Consider the following 23,906-nt stretch of genomic DNA (forward strand, 5'->3'; position numbering starts at 1 on the left):
CGGAAACTACTTCTGGCGCTGTTATTTGCATGACGATTACGTGTATTTCAATCACCTGCTGGGATATGTATACGTGACAACGCAGAAATAGGATTATAGAGCTCACAGCATCGTTATCCCAGTAGACGTGATTCGGCTAATTATTCATTGCCTGCCCGCCTTGTATCCCAAGATGCCTTTCGGGGAAGGAGAAGTGGCGCCAATTGATTAAGCTGATAAAGGAGCGCTGCTATTTTGTCTCAATGAAGTTCCCTTGTCCTGAATCTAGATCTGAAGAACAGAGTAAATTGCAGTCGTCAAATCACCCTCAGTGTTCGCAAGGTGCTGTCAGCGAAAGTTTGACGACGTGAGGACAGGACAAGCGCATGCCCTGTCCTCGCCTTGTCCTCTGTTCCTTAGTGTGCTTGTTTTTTTTTTTGTTTGGCTATGAACCAAAACGCCCAAAACTTTTCCCTTCTGAAAGTATGGTGCCGGAATTGTCTCGGAGCCAGCTTTTCTCAGCAGGTGTTGCGCAGCCTTCCCCCACCCAATGTCTGAAGCAAAAACTTCGCTCAGTTGTGCGCGGTCCTGCCGCTTGGGAGCGACGCAAGCAGTGGCACAGCAACGGCCCGCTCAGTCTGAGATCCCAGACATGGCTGTCACGTGTACATGCATGGGTGCCGGCGGAGACGCCTATTCCAACAGGCCTCCCAAGTTTCGCGTATTTGTTCAATTTTCTTTAGCTGCCAGGGTGTAACAGCTTATAGGGACAGCATACGCAAGTGCATCCAGTTTACATAGGTGGGATTTGCTTCCAGAATTCATAAGAGTTTAGGTTTGGGATGTTTAGCTCTGCCAAGGACTCGAGATGTGCCGTTGTTGGATATTCTTGAACCACGCAGTAGTGGTGGTGCGAAGAGAGTGAGGCTGCTGGAGACCGATCCATCAATCGAGGTCGTCCATCACGACAGAGGATCTGGGTCATCGCCTTCAGAAAGACTGCCTATGAGGTGAACCAAGCAACAAATCACAATGGCATGGTATCCACGTGGGCTGCCAAAACCTTTCCCAAGACGCGGAAGAATTTTTCTGCGCAAATACATTCACGATTTTGAGATTTCTGTATCAAAATGCGGGAAAAGACGGAAATTCTAGCTGAACTGGCTTCAGCGTTCCGAGTGGCTGGCCCAGTTAAGACGCGCAAAAAAGAGCGTTGCGCAGGGTCTGAGAGCTTTATTCTGTGGAATCCGGAGCGGGAAAATGTTCTCTAGAAACTGAGCAGAGTATCGTCCCTTTCCCCTTTACGAAGTGCAAAAACACCCGAAACGTTCGCAAACTACCAGAGAACAGAGTACGACAAGGAGGTGATGATCGTGGCACGGTCGGTTTCGGAAGTGAGCAATGGAATCAGTTTCACTGCGTCCTTCTTCAGCTGAGCAAGCAGGCAAGGATAGCATCACAAAAGCATAAAGCAACGCTACAGGCAATCATTCAAACAGTCTATGGAGCCGGCAAGAAATCACGATTAGAGGAGACAGACATTGGGGCAGACTGAAACGAAGAATATACAAAAAATGGCCCTGTATACGCTTAGTTCGCTGAAAAAGTCGCCAAAAGACGATAGTCCTGCGTTCCGCCGATGCCACGTATATCTCTTTCCTCTCTCTTGCTCGCGCCTCACACTCTTCCCCTCCCATCTCGCACGTCCCACGACAGAGATGGTGAGCTGTGCTCCAGCTATTTCAATTTTAGTGCCTTCCACTGCTCGTGTAGTATCCAGTGGAACCTTTCTTTTAGTTGGACTTCTTGAAATGCCTCCACAAAGTGCGATCAACTGGCGCAAGCACCTTTTGTATTTCGGGAGAAAACATCGTGTTCAACGCGTATGTTTTTATTTTTATCGCAACAATGAAGCACCTATGTATATTTAAGTAGCGAAACAGTGCAAATACCACTTATGTATTGATTGTTTGCCTCTATTACGCCTAAGATTTTCTTTTTCATGAACAATGTTGGCAAGCGTGAGGTCTGGCACCACATTTTGTAGTTTAAAATTGTTTTGCCTATATAAACGTCTCGGTAAAGAACTCGTTTAACTTCTGCCGCGTAGCTGAATTGAGGGACAGACAGACAGACAAAAATTTTCGCGTTTGAGTTGCCTAAAAACACTGTCGTCTGCTTCCCCGCCTTACACATCTTCACACTATTAACGGGGGGCGGCAGATTCTTGTCGACCATGTACAAATGTCCGGAGGAAAGGCCGCTCACAACACTGTAATGGTTCAAAATAAGTTTTTTGCATTAACTGGCAATCAACTGCAAATTGAAGTCTTTCGAGCTCTGAGCAAGTCTGGATTTCTCTCCGTGCTCGTTGACGGCGCAAGTCACGACATGCACAACTTAGTAGCTGTCCTTACGTGTAAGGTGTGTGGAGTGTGGAACGATGGACACCAACTAAGGCTTTTGTTACCTTTTGTTTCAGTGTCAAATCTCAGCGAACCAAGTCTGGCGAATACGTTATGAACCGAGCTTGCTCTCCTGGGTTGAAGGTTGTCAGGGATGTGCTGTCGCGACGGGTTCATTTCGTAAGGTGGAAGCGCTAGTTTGCGATGCTATACCTCACAGCAGCGTATACGCACATGTTTAGCATTCATGAAATGCTTGAGGGATAGGTGATATAGCGTAATTTGTTGGTTCTCAAGAAGCTCCTCAAAAAGGAGCGATGTTTTTAAGTAGCGCCTCGGGGATTCGTCGCACAGAATCTGCGGCGTCACAATCACTACGAAACAAGGTGTGTTAAGGGGTGGGTCTGGGACGTTTCGGTGTAAGAAATTTCCGTGTACGACATTTCCGTGTAGAAACATTTCGGGTGACAGATTTGCGTGCTTATCTGTTTTAAATTACTAGTGAACTTTGATTCGCGTGGGTAGTAGGTTGTGGATGACTATTTATTCCATTGGTTGAATCTTTCCTATTGATGTGTAGCGGAAGCCACTCGGCACCACGTCTGCTTTCTCGCCTTCTTCAGCAGCCGACATTCCGGGCTGCTACGATGTCATGCTTGGAGATTTTCTCTTAAAGGGACTCTGCAACACTTCGGATCAACGCTTGAACTTCCCGTCGCATCTGGAAGTATTGCCAAAGCTGTAGCTACCCCACGCACGGAGCGGCACTGCGATATTTGCTCGTCGCATTGAGCGTTGCTTTTGTGGCTTTCGTTTTAAAGTGGCTAACGAATGCGTTCATTGTGGCAAGTTAAAAACTGTAGGCCAATTGCCGCTACACCGCTCCAGCTGTCGATCAACGCCAAAAACGTGAAAGATTGAAAAATCGTCTGAGTAACTTTCTTAGTTTTCCGATCGGCATAGAGGAGAAATTTTTGGCCGAGGTACTTTAGAACCCCCGACTCTAAGTACTAGATGTGTTGGTTCGGAGGAAGTTGAAAGAAATGTGGCCAGGTACCTTCAAAGGGGCACTGAAGTGATTTGTAAACATTGCGTGATTACTAGTGCAAATTGTAGTCTGGCCATGTAGGCCATGTTTCAACCAGTCTCGCTGCGTTTATGCGACTTTATTTAGTAGGAAAATCCATTCAAAAGAGCTGTCCTCCTCTCTGTATCCTCCTTGTCGATTGTCTATGATGTTTCGTATGACGCACAATCGAGATGGCTTGGCTTGACTTGGCTACTGCACGGCTCGTCGACCCTACGGTATCATCAGTTGGCCCAGCGTTTAGTCGGCCGGCCGCCGACGGGTCGTCGCAATTCGTTCGCTCAGTGGAAACCAAGCCAGGACACGCGTCAGGAAAAATGCGCCTTTAGTTTGTTAGTTTGTACACTGTATCAAGCTAGAGGTCGCTCCACACAAGCGCACATGTGACGCTTCGCTGACTGGTACGCTAGTAGGAAAATCTAAGGCCAATTGAAGGCGGGAGAAGAGTCAACGAAGTTAATACAGGTACTAAGGGAATGAAACCAACCCAACGTTTTACTGTACAGCATAAAACTAGGGTGCAGGAATCACTTTTTTGCGCTGGGTGAACTAGCACAGTGGTCAGCGGCCCGACCACACATTCGCGATCGCTTGTCTGCCTAAGCAATGCAGTCGCTAGAGATAAGGTATTTGTGGGAATTCGGGGGACGCTTACTGCACGTACGTTATTCAAGATATAGTCATCTGAGCCGCTTGCATTACTAAAACTAAATAAAAATAGGTATAGATTATGTATAGAATATGTATAGAATAGGGTATAGGGTATAGAATAGAATATGTACAATTAGAAAATAGAGTATAGAATATGTACTTCATATTTCCGTCCCTGACAGCGCTGGCTTATGGCTGAGTGGTCTGGAGCACAAGGCTCTTTGTTTTGCAATCGTAAGTTCGAATCTCCGATAACGCGTGTTCTAAAGCATCTTCTCACTGATGTCGTCTGTAGTCCACCCAAAACGCGATGCACGAAGGCCAGCTTTCTCTGACGATGATGATGATATCGCAGAAGCGCCTCAAGAGATATTGAAAGAAACGCTCCCGGTGGTCTGAAGGAAACCCGAGTCCCTCGCGTTACGGAGCCGACATCTCTCCGGTGGCGCCATTCCGACACGGTCGAAGCACTTTGGTTTAAGATGGGTGCATGGGCGTGCAAAATTGTACATAAACGCCTGCCCCCTCCGTCTGACGTCAGGGACGGTTACACGCGAAGCGTTCTTCGTGCGAAATCAAATGGCGAAGGGTCATCAAAGGTGGTACGATCCCACAATTGCCTGCAAGTCAAAGTCTAAACCGTCTACGAGCCATACCAACACGACAAAAAAGTAGTCCCTCATGAGCAGTCTTTTTGTTCAACCATCGCCGTTGTTAGACGAATGGGAGCATAGCTTTATTTAAAGTGATTTATTTGTTTTCGATAATGTTTTCTGCACTGAATTCACGAGTTTTTGCACTGTAACATTCATTGCTACACGAACCAGATCGCAGAACACGCGCATACCGACACTGACGCGTTGGCGCGGTTTTGCCATAAGCACCGACTGCTTTTGGGCACAGTGCCGAATCAGCCGACCCTTTGGCCTGGTGCGAACGTGGCATGTTTGTGTTTTGGTTTGTAAATTACACAGATATAGCATCCGAAAAAGGACGAATCCGCCAGCTGTAGAAAAGCTCTCACACGCGCGAACGGCGATTTCTATGCGAAGCAGACGACGCGTCCACAGCGCTGGCACGAATCTAGCAACGACACCTCAAAGTTTCCCGCGCGTTGCCCGCTGATGGCGGTAGTTTTTTAGTTTTAGCGGCTTTACTACAGACTAGGTGACTGCTCGAGATGGACTCACACGCGAATTCGGCCGCAGCATGGGAGCGAACAACAGGAACAAGCCTGTTTGACACTTCTAGGCTGACGCGACGGGTAGGCTTGGAAGCGTAGACACGTGCTTTCTTCTACATTAGGGCCACGTTCGTCAAGCCAACCGACTCGCGAGCCGTTGTCGTCGTGGTATACGCAAGCAAATTGCAAAGCATGATTACCGCACTAGCAAGCAGAGCAGAATCATGGGCCAGAAAATTAATATGCAGAAAACTAAAGTAATACTTAATCGCCTCGTGAGAGCAGAGCGGTTTGAGATAGGTGGCGAGGCAGTGGAAGTGGTAAGCGAATATATCTACTAAGGCCAAGTTGTAACCCCGGATTCCAATAATGAGGCTGAGATAACTAGAATGATAAGAATGGAGTGGAGTGCATTAGGCTGGAATTCTCAGATAGTGAATAGCAGCCTACCATTGTCCTTCAAGAAGATAGTACATAACAGCTGTATCTTACCAGTACTCACCTACGGGGCAGAAACTTGGAGGCTCACTAAGAGGGTTCAACTTAAATTGAGGACGACTCAGCCAGCAATGTAGCGGAAGATGATAGTAGTAACATTAAGGGACAAGAATAGAGCGGAGTGGGTCAGTGAGAAAACGCGTGTAAAGGACATGTTCGTAGAAATGAAGAAGAAATGGACGTGGGCAGGGCATGTAATGCGAAGGCAAGATAACCGTTGGTCATTAAGGGTGACAAAGTGGATCCCTAGAGAAGGCAAGCATGGCAAGGGGCGGCAGAAAGTCGGGTGGGCAGATGAGATCAGGAAGTTTGCTGGGAATAATTGGTCGCAGTTAGCACAGGAGTGGTATAATTGGAGGTATATGGGAGAGGCCTTTTCCCTGCAGTGGGCGTAGACAGGCTGATGATTATGATGATGATGAGCATGGTAACACAACATTCAATCCGAAATCCAGTGACATACCCACTGAAAAAAATTACACCATCTTCCCGTGGGGAACCCTGATGAGGATGCGAAGCCTCGTGGCGGTTCCGTGTGGTTCCATTGTGTTGCCGTTATGTTGAGTGATCCGGTTTTTACTAGCGCCAGAAGGAAATCCGCGTCCGGGTCCACACCGGTGGCAAACGCACGCAAGTACTGTTGTGTTACGGTGAGTAGGCGGTGGTTCTCGAGGCGCCGAAACTCGTCCATTATGTTCTTGTCGATGTTGTCTCTGTGGTAGAATCGGTAGTCTCCGTCAGCGTTGGTGAGGTAAAGGTTGTTGACATTGGGACACCGGCTGAGAGCAATGTACACGCCCTCCTCTTCGCAGCTTTGTCTTCTTCTTCTTCTTCGGCGGTTCCCCTACGGGAAGATGACGACGGTGGTTGAACGCGAACCTATCTCGTGATGGGTTTTTTGGTTGGCCAATCCCTAGGGGCATCCTGCCACAATCAGCATCAGAGGCGCTGCGGACGGGGCTAGTTGAGCTGCAAGGCGCGTGGCGATTCCCGCCACAGCTTTCCCATGGGAAATTCAACATCCTCCTCTAAAGTTTTCAGTTCGTCGTTTCCGTTGACGTTCAGCTTCGCGTGCCTTCGTTGTTTCAGTAGCTTCTAGACGTAGTTTGAATGAGTCAAGGACATAAGGCGCGTTCGGAGCGCTTGCTGCTGTCCCGGATTTGTAGCGTAGTGCAGTAAAGAAAAAAAAGATTTGTAGCGTAGTGGGAAGAGCACCGCATACCTCCCGTTGCGGCCAGAGAGTCGTGGGATCGAAACCGGGCGCCGCTAACTATTTCTTTTTTTATAGTGTAGTATCGCGCAGCTGTGGGTGTAAGGAGGAGAGTTGCGCATGCGTAGTGTGAGTGTGAACGCCGACGCGGGACATGCCGATAAGATGCTTGCGCATCTAAAAAGTTGTGTCCGGAGGTTAGCAGCTCTGTGGGTGTTCTATTGAGGGTCGACCCTCAGATGGAGGTAGTCGTACTGCTTGCGGGTGATTGACCCTGGACTTCTGCCTCACCTTCCGATTCTTCCCATGACGAGCTGTATGCAGAGCTGTTGAGGTGTTCTCCGGTGGCAAGCAGGTGGTGGCGGTTACGTCTTGCAACGTTGCCCTTTTCTGGGGTAACCACGTTCGACCTGGGCTGCATCCGGTTGACTACCGTTGCCTTCATTGCCCAGGTGACCCCTTGAACACGGACGACCTGTCCATCATGCAAGGGTGGAAGGATTTTTCTCGTCGGAAAAATCTGCAGATGCCTGTTGACAAGCTGACGAGTTGTTTCGTTGAAGTCTGGCATTGGAGTCTGCAGTCGTCGCTCTTGGGGCAGATATCCTTGTATCTAGCCATCTTACAAAGGGCTCACTCTGTAAATGAGCAAATCAAACCAAAAACAATTCTTTCCATGCCGTTTTTTCGGAATCTTGTCAACGGCTTGTACACCTTTTTCTGCCAAACCGTTCGAGGGGAAATAACTAGAGCTGGAAATCGTGCGCTTGAAGTCTTGATTTTTTGCGATATTCGCTAATGCTCGGCTGTTGAATTGGGGCCCTCCATCTGTTACATACCTAGATGGGAATGCCATACCTCGCGAACATCGCGCTCAATTTTGAAACGACAGTGGAAGATTATGTGTAGCGCAGCAATTCCACTCCCGGGAAATTAATTGGACAACGCGTCGTATGCGCGAAAGCACGAGCTGCCGGCATATTGAAACATGGCTATACCGACTGTGTACCATGCATGCTCGAAAACATGTCGAATCATGACGGGCTCGCTTGGTTGTTTATCGGCATACTTTTTGTAAACTGTGCCCTTGTTCACGAGAACATCAATATCTGCGTTCATGCCGGGCCAAAAGACGACCAGTCGGGCTGGTTATTTGTGCTTGGTAAGTCCCATATCCCCTTCATGTATTCTCCGCCGTATCTCCAGCCGCATAGTTGTTGGTATGACGACCTTGCGAACTTTGAACACCACTCCGTTTATCTCAATCAGTTCATCTGATAAGGATTTAAGCGGTCCTTTCTATCGGCCCGTCATTACTTAAATGGGCCATGCATACAGAATGGAAGTTTATTTCATTCGGAAGATTGCCTCGTTAGAATACCGACACCACTTTAAGGCGAACTTCACTCAAGTAAGCTATATTATTAGGGATACAGAGAATGGCAATGCGCCCCACAAGCTCATTTCCAGCACTAGAATCTATGACGTATTATGCACAGCTGTGCGATTGGCTGAGGACGGCTAAAGCAAAAGTATATTGAACCACGATTATAAGCTTTCAGAACGAGCTATTTGCTGTTAAATTTAGGGCCCATTCTTTTCAATGGTGGGGTGAACAATGAAAGTGATGAACGAACACCTAAGCATCGAAGTTAGTGCGCAATTTGCCGGCAGACACTGCCCAACACAGCCTCCGGGTGCGTTGGACTTGTCTGACATAACACTCACCAATTATTTATTTATTTTATTTTATTTAGAACATACTGCTAGCCTCTTAGCGGAGGCTTTTGCAGGAATTGGGTGATACATTCATAACAATGACATAGCACACGTCAATTAAACTTTCGTAGCACACTTCGCGTTTAAAACAGAGCAATGACAAAGCACATACCTAAAAGAAATTCAAAGCACACTTCGCGTTTACAATAATCTATTTGTAGAAGGGAAACGTAAAACATGAAAAATAAGAACCATGTAGGAAAGCTGCAGCAGTACACTATTCTAGATTACACAATATACCATTTTTGCGAACCAAAATTCATCCTGGGGGATAAAGATGAGAACGGGTGAACGGTACAAAGAACATGCACATGCGCACAAAAATGAGACTGAAAACCACAAGAGATAAGTTATACGGTCACTGCTCAGACATGGTCCAGGCTTGATACTGCCGACATAAAAGCGTCAAGGGTTCTGCATGCAACAACGTTATCTGGTAACGGGTTCCAATCTCTGATTGCTTGGGGAAAAAATGAGTACTTGAATGTGTCTGTGTGTAATCTATATTCGGTTAAATGTCGGCTGTGTTTCGCTCTAGTGCTTCTGGTATTAGACGGGGTTAAGAAAATAGTTTTTTCAATCCTGAGCCCATCATTTAAAAGAACAAATATAAATTTTAGGCGCAGGATTCTAGCGCGACTGCTGATAGTTGGGAGGCCAGCACGGGCGAGAAGCTCTGTGGGAGAGTCGTGGCGTCGCTACTTGTTGAAAATAAACCTAGCGGCTTTTCTCTGAACAATTTCTAATTTTTCTACGCACGTTTTAGTGTGTGGGAACCAGCTTATTATCCCGTATTCTAGTATAGAGCGTACTAAGGAAATGTAGGCAAGTAGTTTGGTCTCAGATGAAGCTGATTTCAGGGAGCGTTTGAGAGAGTAGAGCGCAGAAAGGGCCTTAGCAGTAATATACGATACGTGTTTATTAAACTTCAGGTCAGCAGAGATAATAACTCCCAAATATTTGATTCATCCACTCTTTTAAGAACGTGTCCTTCAATCATATACTGGTATGTAAATGGCACTTTTTTTCTAGTAACAGTCATACATACAGACTTGTCGAAGTTAAGTAACATTTGCCAGTCGTGGCACCATTTAGAAATGTTTTTAGCGCGTTATATAGCAAAATTTGATCGTTCTGAGTGTTTATTTCTCTGTAGATAATGCAATCATCTGCAAACAACCGTACTGTTGCATCTATCTTATTTGAGATATCATTTATAAACAAAAGAAACAAGATGGGGCCTAATACTGTTCCCTGTGGGACACCCGACGTAACTTGCACTGTACCTGAGCATTGTCCTTCAAGTTCTACGTACTGCAAACGATGTGACAAATAAGCGGATAACCAATCTGTAATTTTTCCAGATCCGATAATGTTACGTAGTTTAAATAGCAATTTTTGATGTGAAACGCGATTGAAAGCCTTTGATAGGTCAAGAAATACGATATCTGCCTGCCCACGCTTGTCTACTGTTCGTGCACGGTCGTGAGAAATTTCTAGCAATTGAGTAGTAGTTGAGCGCCCTTTTTGAAATCCGTGTTGATTTTTATTGATCACGTTATTTGTCTCAACAAAGGTTATTATGTGTTTTAGTACTATATGTTCCATTATTTTACAGGCAGTGCAAGTGAGTGAAATAGGTCGAAAATTTGAAAGATGGGTCTCATTTCCTGACTTATGGATCGGAACTACCTTAGCGATTTTCCAATCTCTGGGTACGTCACATGTATCCAAGGATTTTTTATAGATAAGCAGCAGGTATTTGCTCACCCACTCCGCGTATCTTCTAAGGAAAGGATTCGGTATGTTGTCAGGACTACATGATTTTTTAACATCTAGGGCGAGTAACAAGGACAGAATTCCGGCTTCACTTAAATGTAGTTCTTCAAGCGTGCTCTTATCTAAACTTGGGGGGTTAGAGGGGGGCGTAATGCCGTTATCGACAGTAAATACAGACTGGAAATAATTGTTAAACTGCTCAGCTTTAAGCAATGCGTCTGCAGGCAGCAAGTTACTATGTTTGCGTTTTCCCGAATTTAAGTATCGTCAGAACTTATCCGGGGAAGCTTTTATAAAGTTGCCTAACGTAACATTCATGTACTTATCTTTAGCATTTCGAACTAAAGTTTTAAGAGTTCGAGATTTTATGCCAATTTCGTTGTAATACCTTTGTGAGCAATATTTGTTTTTGAGCTTTCGAAGTCTTGATAGCTTGCGCTTGAGATGTATGATCTCTCTTGTTATCCAAGGGTTAGTTTTTTTCGCTGTTTTTATTCTAGTTGGAATGTATTTAGATAAACAGTCTTTCACATTTGTCTTAAAACGTATCCACAAGCAGTCAACTGATACAATTGGGTCGTTTGAAAGAAGTTCAAAAGCTGGGTATGAAATTTCCATGTAGTCAAGCACACTGACGTCATCAGCGTTATCCCAGTCATATATACGTTTTTTTACTCTCCCGTTACGCACACTCGGAAACGATAACCAACATTTTGTTGCCTTGTGATCAGATATGCCAGCTGTAACTTCCCAAGAAAGGCCATCTGTTAAAATGGTATCACTCAGAAATGTTAGATCCAGAATATTCTGCGAAGAAGCAGTGACACGTGTGGGTTGCAAAATTATCTGCTTTAGTCCGAAGTTATATGTTAAATCAAGCAGTGCTTCAGCGCTGGCCTTTTCGGCAGTTCCACTTTGAAGGAATTCCCACTCAAGGCCAGGAAGGTTATAGTCGCCGGTCAGAATAATTTTTTTTGAGTCATGAAGGTGCCGTTGCATATATTCATTCAGGACATGTATCGCATCAGAGCCTGCTCCCGGCGGACGATACATTGTTCCCACGTAAATGGAAAACTTGCCTATCGTAACTTTACACCACAGGGCTTCTATACCGTCAACGTCAGGCATTGGTGTAACAGGTACATTATCCCTGACTAGGATTGCAACGCCACCCCCACGGGTGCACCTGTCCTTTCGGAGAACAACATAGCCCGGCGGGAAGGTATGGCTGCTGCACACATCACAAGAAAGCCACGTTTCACTAATGGTAACAATGTCGGGGGAATGTTCTAGTAAAAACGCTTCCAGTTCAACTGTCTTGTTCACCACACTTCTCGCGTTTACATTAATCACAGAGATGCGTTTTGGTACTTCACGTTGATTTACTCTGGTTTTTGGATTGAGCGGTTTTCTGGTACTTCTACTTTGACACCCCTTTCTTCGTCCCACATGTAGAGTGTATCATTTAACTTGATCTTGTCATATACCAGCGAGACTTTCTCACGGTTATCCCGGTTAATTTTGCAACTCTCCCAAAGCTGCTTTCTGATGTTACGTACTCTGACAGAAAAATCTTCGCCGACAGATATCTTGGTACCTTTGAGTTTGGGGCAGTTCTTAAGTATTTTTATTATGTCCCTGAAATCGAGTAGCTTAAAGATAACAGGCCGCACTTTGTCCTCCCTTTTTGCTCCTAGACGGTGTATTCTTTCGATCCCAGAGATGGTTACCGTAAGTTTGTCCTGGATTAGCTTGTTTACCACCTCGGACTCAAGGTCTTCAGTTGTTTCATTTTCTGTTTCTGGAATGCCGTAGATGATAAGATTGGAGCGCCGACTACGATTTTCCATGTCATCTATCTGTTTTCCGAACCTTGACAGGGTAGCTTCGATTCCATCCACTGTCTCTTCAACTTCAGTTATTCTACTTTCTAGGTGTGTCAGCACATCCAACTTCTTGTGAATCGCGGTGATTGATTCATGCGCTGTTTTGTTGTTTTCCTTGATACTAGTTACGTCCGCGGCCATTTTTCGAATTTCCGTGGCCAGCTGCTCCAGAGTGGGACCGGGGTTGCTTTCGATATCACCAGCTAACAACAATAGCCATTTCATTGAAACAATGCAATCACCAACAAGCGCACACATCTGCCGTGGGCACGGCAACACCAACGTAAATACGTCATTGCTTTTGTAACATTTACCGAAGCGTTTTCTCACCTGAACGAAAAATACGAAGTGGTTCGTCAATGACATGTCCGTTGCGGTGTCACCGTGCCCATTGCCCGCGCCCGGAGGGATGCTTGCTATATAGCCATCAGATGCCGATGACGCTCCGGTTGTCGAGGTAATCCCGAGGAACATAGGCAGCAGGGCCGCTTACGGGACAATTTAGAAGCGAACGGTTGATATTCCGGCCCACCTGTCAACTCATGACATCCTCCTTCAACTAAAGGAAAACGTCTTGGCGCACATTTCTCCTCACTCCAGCAGGGCTATCGTCGCTCTTGATTTCAAAGGAGCATTCGGGAATGTGAGCCACGACGCCATCCTCGAAAACCTAAGTGACACGAACTGTGGAAAACGAATGTTCCAGTATATCAAGGCATTCCTCACCGATCGCACGGCGACTGCGGGCATCGGACAACTACGAACGGACCTTCATACCATGCCCAACAAAGGAACGCCACAAGGAGCGGTGCTTTCTCCAATGTTATTTACCATAGCTATGATGAAGCTCCCACAACAACTTAACGCCATCCCGGGGATTAAACATGCACTGTATGCAGATGACATCACGATTTGGACTACTGGTGGGTCAGAAGGCGACATGCAGGATGCGCTCCAGAAAGCTGCTGACGCAGTCCAACAGTACGCCAGTGTGCGCGGCCTTCAGTGCTCCCCGGAAAAGTCCGAGCTCATCATTCTGCGGCGCAAGCCACGTGGCAAGCCACTGGAACCCACCACAATACAAATAAAGCTCCAAGGTAGCGACATCCCCGTAGTCCCAACCATCCGCATACTGGGACTTTACATCCTGCAAGACGGAGGAGGAACGCTAACCATCCAGCGCCTCAACTACACTACCTCGCAAATCATGCGTATGGTGAGTCGAGTAACTAACCGGCACGAGGGTATGAAGGAGGATGATGTCATCAAGTTGGTGCAAGCACTGGCTGTCAGCCGCGTGGTGTACTCTACGCATTACCTCCCGCTGAAACCGAGGGAAATGGACCAACTTGACATACTACTGCGGAAGGCGTACAAGCAAGCGCTATAGCCTCCTTCCTCACCCCGCCACTAGTAAGCTGGAAGCGCTCGGGGTGCACAAGAAGGTGTGGGAGATAATTGATGCCCACCTTGTCAGCCACCTAGAGCGGCTAAGGCAAACGTCGACCAGTCGCACGGTGCTGAGGCAACTACACACAGAACACAAATAAGCCGGAATGGGAGTAAATGGCTTGTGTCATAACTCAGTACCAATTCGGAGTTTTCAAAACTCCTTCCAATGGGAGTTTCGCCTTACTCCCATTATTTCGGCAGTTTTTTCAGTAGCATATGGGAGTTTCATTTTACTGCCACTACAATGGGTGTTTCCAGGGGTACCATTGGGAGTGTATTGTTTCCTCCAAATGGGAGTTTTCAGGGGGCGCATTGGGAGCAGTGTTGACCTGCATTCGAGGTTTTTTTTTGTGTGTTTTTGTGCGCTTCATATATAAGCGCTGCAGTGGAATTTATTACTGCATTTGGGAGTTCTTAATAAGGGCACAGGCCGCATTTTTATTTTTCGTTGGGGATCACGTAATTTCTAGTTTTTTTCCGCTTCAAACGTTGAATGGCGAAACGTGAAAAGTTTGTTTTCTGCACAGTCAATTTATTGCATAAAAATTACATGAATACGACATACGTGTGAACACGTTAATAAGACAATAAAAACACTGAATCAACAAAACACCTACATCGAGAACACAAGGTATCTTGGTAAGAACTTTATCTACTACAATACTCCTCAACAAAAAAAAAATTTAAGCCATTTGCAAACAATGAGGTCAGCATGTCGTCGGTGCGCTGTTTGCTTGCACGTGCCTCCCAAACGCTGACGTTGCCGCACCCCCTGGCACGTTCTTCTGGAAGCCACAGCAGCACATTCATTAGAGGGATAGCAAAACGCTTTAAATCTGCAGTAACAAATACATAAGCATATTGGGCATCTGACCTGAAAAAAAAGAAGAAACGGCACTGTAAAGACGCTGAAGTTGTCACTCTTGTGTCCAACTTTCCGTAATGTCTGAATGTTTGTTTAAAGCTACGCAGAATTGCACTTCTGTCCGAGACACCTGCGCTCACTAGTTCGTCAAAACGAAGTGTTCTGCTGTTCAAAAAGGTGCGCGACCCTTGTGGCGACCAACTTCTCAAAATGCTCCCTTTCCCTCTTTTCCTTGCGTGTAGTGTTCTGGGAACGAGCTTCAGGCTTTACCCCCCGCACTGCCCCTCTCTCCCCTCACCGAAAGTTACGGAAAAATTTCGGTCGGTGTGACGCCTACGCGTGCCCCCCTTCAAAAAAAAAAAAAATAATAAGCAGTCGTCTGTCGACTCTACAGAATGCTCTCTCGAATGGCGTTTGCTGGTTATAGTTACACGCGCCTAGCGTACGGAGAGCTCCCACGGGGCCCCGACCTTCTCCCTTTCCAGTGAAAGCAATTAATCGCCGGCGGCACGCGGCAGTCACCCTCCTCGTAGCAGGCGCGGCTGGCACCACACCTACTTCTCAAGAAAAGCGGCAGCCCTTCGACGTTTGACCAGCCAACTTCACCCTCGCTTGCCATTAAGCCACAGACACAGCCTAACAAAAACACCTAACAGCCGTCCAGAGTTCGGACAGTTTTCATTCTGCTTGCGAGTGTGAATGAGTGAGTGTTCTGCTCGAGACCCGCGCAAATACGCATTGCTTTCACACTGTTCGGCCTCCCCAATGACGTTCCGGGCATGGTGCCGTCTTTCACGCACAACGCTCACCTCCAATGGCGGAGAATCGCCCGTGCAGTGGCGCGGGAAACACGTTGAGTTTATTTGACGCTAGAAGGGGAACAAGTCTCCCAAAATGTTGCGTACAATAAAAAACGTGAAAATCTTACCTTCAACCACCTCGCAGAGGCACAACCGCGTTGTTTTTAACGAGCCACTCTCAGCGATCACTGCATTTAGGCCTCGCGTCGGCTCGCTGGCGTATTCCGTCGGCTCGAAGGTCGGTGACACGGAGGCGACGTTGCAGTCCGTCGCACGTCAGTCCAAGCTGGTTCCGCAATGTTCGCAACGAGCTTCGGTTGTTGGGAAGCACTTCACATCCGTTCGTCCGGCCGCAAGTTCACACTGGCAATAAATTTTCGGGGACGCTGGAGCTCACACGACACACGACACCAACTGGCAGCCATTTTGTAAGGACGCGTAGAGGAGGAAGGGTTGAAGGAGGAGGAGAAGGAAATGGAGGTGGCGTGGGAGTTTTTAATACTCCCATTAGGACAAACGCAGTAATCACAGCCAGATACTGCGTTTTGTGAAGAGGAACAACCGTGGTAAATGCGCTTATTTACGACGGCTTGTGGCCACCGGTGTAAACTGGCAGTTTTTCCACCATCATACTACCACACGTGGGAGCAGGCCGTCTGTCGTGAGGAGTTTAAAAGACGTATTCCAGCCAAGAAACTCCCATTCAGGCTAACTTGTGTTTTGTGTGTAGGCTACCAGATAGCGGACGCCAGCCACCCTCGACTGAAAACTGTGCCACAGGACATCCGTACGCTGATCAGGGTTGCTCCGCTCCCGCGAAACATGCACCCTGAGCATTACGTACAGCGCAGACAAGCACGAGTACAATTCCTAGTAAGGAAGTACTCTGCCCACCGCCATGTGCGATTCATGGACGCGGCCCACTACGCAACCCATCCAGCCACAGCAGTAAGCGTCATCGACGGCTCAGGCGATGTCATTTGCACTGCGACCGTACAAACCAAAAACATCGTTGAAGCCGAAGAAACGGCCATCGCACTGGCAATGACGTCTGAAACTTCGAATAAACCGCTTCACGTAATTACGGACTGCCAACAGGCCTGCAGAAACTACGGCAACGGTCGCATCTCAACATCCGCCCTCCGATTACTACAAAGCACAAGGATACCCTAAACCCTACCATACTGATATGGACACCAGGTCACGCAGGGCTCGACGGAAACGAGCGAGCACACGCTACAGCCAGAGCACGCACCCTCCAGTCGCTTCGTGACCCAGAGCCTGTCCAGCAGCAGTACCGTGCACTTCTGCAACACCACCACCTTGCCAGATGTGCCTACCCACCACCGCACCGGAAGCTTACCCGAGAAGAGGCTGTAGCCTGGCGGCAACTACAGACCAACACATACCCCCACCTTAGCTTCCTGCACATCATACACCCCACAATATATCCACCAACATGCCCACACTGCAGCGAACATGCAACACTGTACCACACCACGTGGGCTTGCCAGAACACACCAGCAGCCCCCATTATTCGCACCCCCACCCTCGAGCAGTGCGAGGCCACGCTGTGCAGTTCGGACCCTGAGGACCAGCGACAGTTGGTGGACCGGGCACGCCGAACCGGAGCCGCCGCAGGGGCCCCGGACTGAGGGCTTCTAGAAATGTTCTTCAGAAGGGAAAAGGTTTGGGCGTGTTGGTTCATTGTCGTGTTGGTTCATTGTTCGTGTTGGTTCATTTGGGCGTGTTGGTTCACCAACACGCCCAAACCTTTTCCCTTCTGAAGAACATTTCTAGTACCTTGGGCCTTTCTACTGCTTCTTCGGATCCTTGCTCCTTCGTGAGGGCTTCTCCCGCTTTGAAGCGCAAATATTTTGAATAAATGTTTTTTACTTCTACCCTAATAGACATACGGCAGGAATACATGGCTTGCACATGACACCGTCCCAGCACTTTGTTGTGGCCGACTTGCAGCTTTCTCAGCGCTCTTGGAGATGAGAACATCGTATGAGTGTGCAACTTTTCGCTCTGCTTGTGGGCAACAAACATGGCAGCTATTCTGACATCAGGGCAGCCATTTATAGAATTCCGGCCAGAATCGAAGTGCGAACACTGGGACTTCAGCGGTATTGCAGCGCCATCTATGAAAAAGGGTGAAAACAAGATAATCAAACAGCCGTCTGTGAGATGGTAGCTGGTCTGGTCAGCAGACTATCTTTAGATTCAAGGGCCTGCTCTGGATACGTCATTGTCGACGTCACGAAACTTATGATTTAGCGGGAGAATTAAAATTTTCGCTTAATGCGTTTAATTTCTTGGAAAATAAAGCATCGTTTGTTGCCGGACAAGAACTGGGGGCACTATAAAACATGAAACCATTCGAATACAACAAACATATATTTCTTCTGCATTGCCCTTTTAACGCTTGGATGACGAACTTCACATAACTATCATTGCTCGTTTGTTGCGTCAATCGCACTAGATTCACCTCGCTGGCAAGCAATGTGACGAGCCTTACTTCCACGTCCTCGTTGTCTTCGTCCTTGGGAGGTCTGCTGGCTGGAGCTCGTGACAGCATATCCGCCAGCGCCAGCTCTTTCCCTGAAATAAACTGTAGCTGGAAAGCTCGTTTTTGTCTCTAGAAAGTATTTGCATTGGCCATGCAGTCATCTGCCGCCCGACCCCCTTTGCGACGACTTTGAGGAAGCTTTCGCTCCATGACTGCCGAGGAGCAAGTGTTGTGCGCTGCGGTTTTACGCAACGGGCACCTTCCACGGAAACGTTGGTAGCGACCGCCCCCAGTTGACAGCATGCCGGTATGTGCACAGTAAGGTAGGTTACTGCAGACATGTCTTTTGCCTTTTTAAAGTTATTCGCCGGACATGGCTTCTGCAGGTTCTACCATGCGTTTATCCGTCTGCGGCCGGAGCGTGCGCTTCAATTGCGGCAGCTCGATCGATAGAATGGAGGTTTCCATCAAGTGCCAGTGCTTCAGTTATTAGAGAGTTTTAGCTGACCGTTTGCGACCGTCCGCTCGCTCGGCGCAACCACAGAACAGGGAGGATTTTAGAGAAGCAAAGGTCTAGCTTTGCCTGTAGTGCCAGAAAAATCGTAGCGGCGGCGTCGTGAACTACGGAGGGAGCCCGCTTGGTGCCGCTGAAACAAGGCTTTGTAAACATGGCGGAAGCTTTTTGCACAGGCCGCTTGAGCTCCTTAATAACATGGCTGCTCTCGCACAGCAGCCGCCGGCTCGCTGCTCCTGCTGGTTGCTGGCTGGCCGCGTGTTTACTTGCGCCGCGCTAGTGAAGTGATGTTACGCCAGGTGACCAGATGGCCTCGACTGGCACAGACCACAGTGAGCAGCAAGTGAGAACAAATCGTTTATTGACATCCGCAAGTTTACAGGGGCCAGGACATCATTTCATTTCGATCGCTGCAATTGTACGTCGCTTTCGTGACATTTTTTTTTTTTTTTGCCATAACACCTCGTTCTCTTGCGCTAAGATTTTGAACGAAGGGCACAAAACCAGCACTCAGTCGACGATGAAAGGCGGCGGTATACAGCGAGCTTCATCAGTTCGCACGTGCGATGTGCCCACCTTCCGCATCCATCACATTGAAGAGCGGCGACGTTGTCATGCACAATCTTTGCGCAGCGGCTGCAAGTAGGGCGTGACGACGTGCGCTTGGGGCCGGGATTGATCGCAATGTCTCCAGCGAGCAAGAGGCACAATGTGACTGTCGGGCGGCCAGGAAGGGGTGCGCACATGTGGCGGCATACCTTGGGGCGATGCTTCAGCGTGGTGGTGGGAACCAACTCCGTGCACAGCGCGCGAGACAGACTTGTAGTGGCGAGCACGCTCAGACGGGCGCATCCGTCGTGAGGAGCAACACGTACGTTTGGCGAGGTCTGGACCGAGGCGAGTCCGTAAAACGAAGAGTGCAGCCTGGCTATAGGCCTAGATGCGCCATCACAACAAGTCGATGCGGCGGTACAGCGGCCCCGCTAACACGGGCTCCAACAGGCTCACGCGGGTCGCTGAGCCTTCCCGGTGGCACGTATCACACTTACTGCATGTTCACAGCGCAGAAATACTCAAGAAAACTAGATTTGACAAGACCACAGAGAATAAGTTAACCGCAATCCAGCTTGGCTTAGCTTGGCTTTGTGGTTGCGAATTCACAAGCGAGGTGGTGCACCAGTCGGCTGTTCGTAGAAAGTTGCGTACATTTTGCTCAACAGATGTTTGATGTGGAACTTGTTAATAATCTTTTTAAACAACACATTGTAAGCGAACTTTGTTGGCTCTCTGAGTCACGGAATGAATGTTTTGTATTCTCTACCAAAAGTAACCTCTCGGTTGCGCCGTCTGGTGGACTTGATTTTGAAAACTGCCGCTGTAGGTTGGTGTCGATTTTTACGCCGCCTATAGGGAAACCAAGGAACGTCCAAGCTTGAGAGGCCTGGCGCAACCGGAGCCAATGCCGTTCGTGGCCAAGCGCGCCACGCATGCGCAGTAGAGCTCCCGCTTGCTATCGGAGCGGAGCGGACCGTGAAATAGTCTAATGCCATTTGAGAGTCTGTAATGATGTTCACGCATATATTTGGTACCTGAGCTAGTCGGAATGCGGAGGGGGTTGCTCCAACCTCCGCTTCTTCGTTCCAGCATGAAGGAGAGTCAGGCAGGCAATAAGATTGCCAGAACAGTTAATTACGACAATTGCTTCTTCGTACTTTTGCACACCCAGGAATCAGTGTAGTACTACCATAATTTTGAAATCCTGTTCTAATAATTTTGGGACGACTTTGACCCTATGCTTTGGCATAGCGGAGAGCGGAAGCCATCGTGGACATTTGCGGCCATCGTGGAACCGCTGCGCCAACGGCGGTATGCCGAACAATACACACGGTGCCATTTCGCAAACGGAACGAGCCAAATGGGCGGTATATCGGAAGGCTCTTTTCGGCGCTAGATGACCACAAAAGGTGCACAAAAAGAAAATAGTTCATAATAATCACAAAAAAATATTCTCACGGTGCATTGTTACTTATTATAAATCCATTAAATGTCAATCAGCCCGTCAGCTTTCTAATCAATCCTCAAACCAACCTCATTGTTCAATCCAGTACTATATGTAAGGGTGTTCCAGTTAACTTCAGCCGGAGTTCAAAAAATATGCCGATGCACTCTAAAACGACGCGACCGATGGCATGTTGCCCTATTTTATATGTAGCGTGTCGCACTATTTATTGTACCTTGCCTAATCAAATAATCAGTCACGCTTAATTAGCCAACTTCTGAAGCAACGGAGGTAGGCAAAACAAAAAAATTCAATTTGAAAGTTGCAGAGTGGTTTGCAGAATGTGCGAATAAACAATTTGTCTCTTTATCTAATCGGTATTACTGTTTTTCTGCTTACTGACAAAATACAAAAAACACCACGTGACATGCCCGCTTGCGCGTCCTGATTGCAGTGCTCCCAAATGTTTCGCCACAAACAGCCATCGGCGTGCTGCCGCTCAGCGATGTAGGCGTTGGCTGTGCCATCTACGCCAGCGATGTGCTCCCCTCGCGACAGTCCGTCATAGCGATAAGAACAGGCAACGGTTATCGTTTGCGCCGCTGACGTGTCGGTTTTAAAGCGGCAGCACGCCTGTGGCTGTTTGTGCACCGAACGTTTTGAAGCAGGGCAATCACGACACGCAAGAGGGCATGTCACGCAGTGTTCTTGTATATCATGCATGGGCAAGCGGAAAAATACGGAAACTATTTATTCGGTAGTTTTGCAAACGGCTATGCAACATTCTATTTGGACTTTTTTGCCTGGCGTTGCTCCTTGAGAAGCTCGCTAAATGATCTTCACTAATTATCTAATTAGGCAAAATACAAAAACTTCATGCTCCAATCCACGCTGTAAATGTGCTTGGACTGAGAATCTGTAAACGACACCCACGACAATTACCAATGTGACGTCACTTGAATTCTCACACGAGGAAACAAGTGAAAAGAGACAAGTGAAATTCACTTAACAAAACTTTCTGTCACTGCAGAAGGACATTCACGACTGCTTTATGTTCACACACGCGCACACACACACACACACGCACACACACGCACGCACACACACGCACGCACACACACACACACACACACACACACACACATACACACACAATCCATGCGTGTGTGTGTGTGTGGGTGTGTGTGCGTGCACGCGCACGCGCACACGCCCACAGACTAGCACGGACACACACACGCACGCACATGCACACGCACACGCACACAGACTAGCGCAAACACGCACACGCGCGCACACACGGACACACGCACACGCGAACACGCACACGCACGCGCGCACACACACGCACACGTGCGCGCACACACACATACGCACGCGCACACACCCAGACAGACAGACACGCACGCACGCACACTCACGCATGCACACAAGCGTGCGCGCTCACACACCGACGATTTGTAACAGCACCCAGAAATCGCACCACCGCTTCGCTTTAGCCCCACATTATCCGTTTCTTATCGAACGCGCCAGTAACGCGCGTAGGCATAAAAAAAAACATCCCCCTCGCGAGGGGCACGATCAAATGCAGAGCATTTCCGCGGGGGGCGCGCCTGCAAGTCGTATGGATTACGTATTGGTTGTTGTTGTAATTGTTGTCTTCCAGCGTAGACATTGTCGATAAAGTAGCTGGTGAAACGTGAAACGTGCCGTGAACCCTCTGCCGCGGCTATGACGCAACGTGGAGCTGCTATGACGCAACGTGGCGCGGCTATGACGCAACACAATCCAACACAATCCACTTTAATCCAATCCAAATCCAATCCAAACCAATCCAATCCACGCCAAGCCAAGCCAATCGAATCCAATCCAATGCCCCTCGCGAGAGAGTGTTATAGCGCCAAAATCGCGCCACCACACGAACGCGTGATGTTGACGTCACGATCACGCCACAGATGTTAGCGACCGGAGCACGGATATGTCGTTTAAGCGCGAACCGACCGCGGCGAGAGAGCGCGATGCGAGCGCCCCCACCTGTTCTTTCGCGCGAACCGACTGTTGATCAGCGCGAACCCAACGCGGCGAGAGAGGGTGTTGCGCACGTCCCCACCTGCTGTGCGCCCGAACCGAACGCGGGGAGAGAGGGCGTTGCAAGCGGAGAGAAGGCGAAGAGGACGCGGGGGAGAGGGCGCACCTGTGGCCGTCGGTTGAATGAGTCAAGGATATAAGGCGTGTTCGTAACTTTCCATTCTGTGTCGGCTCAGTGGTGGAGTGGGCAGGGTGCCATGTACCTTGCGTTCCGCCCGCAGAGTCATTGGTTCGAAACCTGGCGCCGGTAAGAATTATTTTTTTATATAGTGTCGGGGGAGCGATGCGGACTACGGACGCCAACGCGGGTGACATCATGAGTTACTGAAATGCTCTGCATTTAAAAACAGTCACTATGTCAATAACCAGGAAGAAAGCACCTGTAAATTACCATTACCAGTTTGACAATGCTAGCCTTAAGCGTGTACAAAACCATAAATATCTTGGGTTATGGTTTACGCCCGACCTCCGGTGGAACACTCATGTTGAATATGTGTGCTCTGCTCCAGGGCTACCAAGGCATTGTATAGCCTTAGGCGTAACCTTTATAGCGCCCCATCTGATATAAAGTGCCTAGCTTACAAAAACCCTTTCAGACCTATTATCGAATATTCTAAAATTGTCTGGGACCCTTACACACAGTCAAACTGCAATAAAATAGCAAAAATACAGCGAGTTGGTGCGAGATTTATTTTTAATAAATATCGCCGACATGATTCACCTACTGAACTTTGTAGAACAGCGGGCATGGATAGTCTGGAAATTCCTCTTCCAGTTAATTCATAATCATTTTAAACTACACTATTCAGATTTCTTAAAGGTCAACACACAAGAACACTCCAGACATCGCCACAGTGTGTACATACCACCCCTAGCCCCACGTAACGACTGCTTTAAGTTCAGTTATTTCCCACGTGCTATTGAAGATTGGAATATGTTGCCGGAGTCTAAAATTGGTTGTACCCCGCTTACATCATTTGAACAAAATCTAAAACGGCTATTTCCTGAATAACAGTGACAAATGCGTTTCGTTGTGTGCATGCGTGTGTACTTTTTGTTGGTCGCATGAGACTGCAGTAGTTGTTTTTCAAATCTTCAGCGCGGTGCAGAAGTGCCGCCTAAAATGCGTCATGTACTGTTCTGCACGGCTGTATTACACCGCATTTGTGTTCCATTTCTTGTTATGTATTACTTAGAGCTGCTGCTCACAATAATACCGAGA

This window comes from Haemaphysalis longicornis, unplaced genomic scaffold (genome assembly GCF_048455015.1).
Source record: "Haemaphysalis longicornis isolate Haplotype H1 unplaced genomic scaffold, Haemaphysalis longicornis Haplotype H1 scaffold_11, whole genome shotgun sequence".
NCBI lineage: Eukaryota > Metazoa > Arthropoda > Arachnida > Ixodida > Ixodidae > Haemaphysalis > Haemaphysalis longicornis.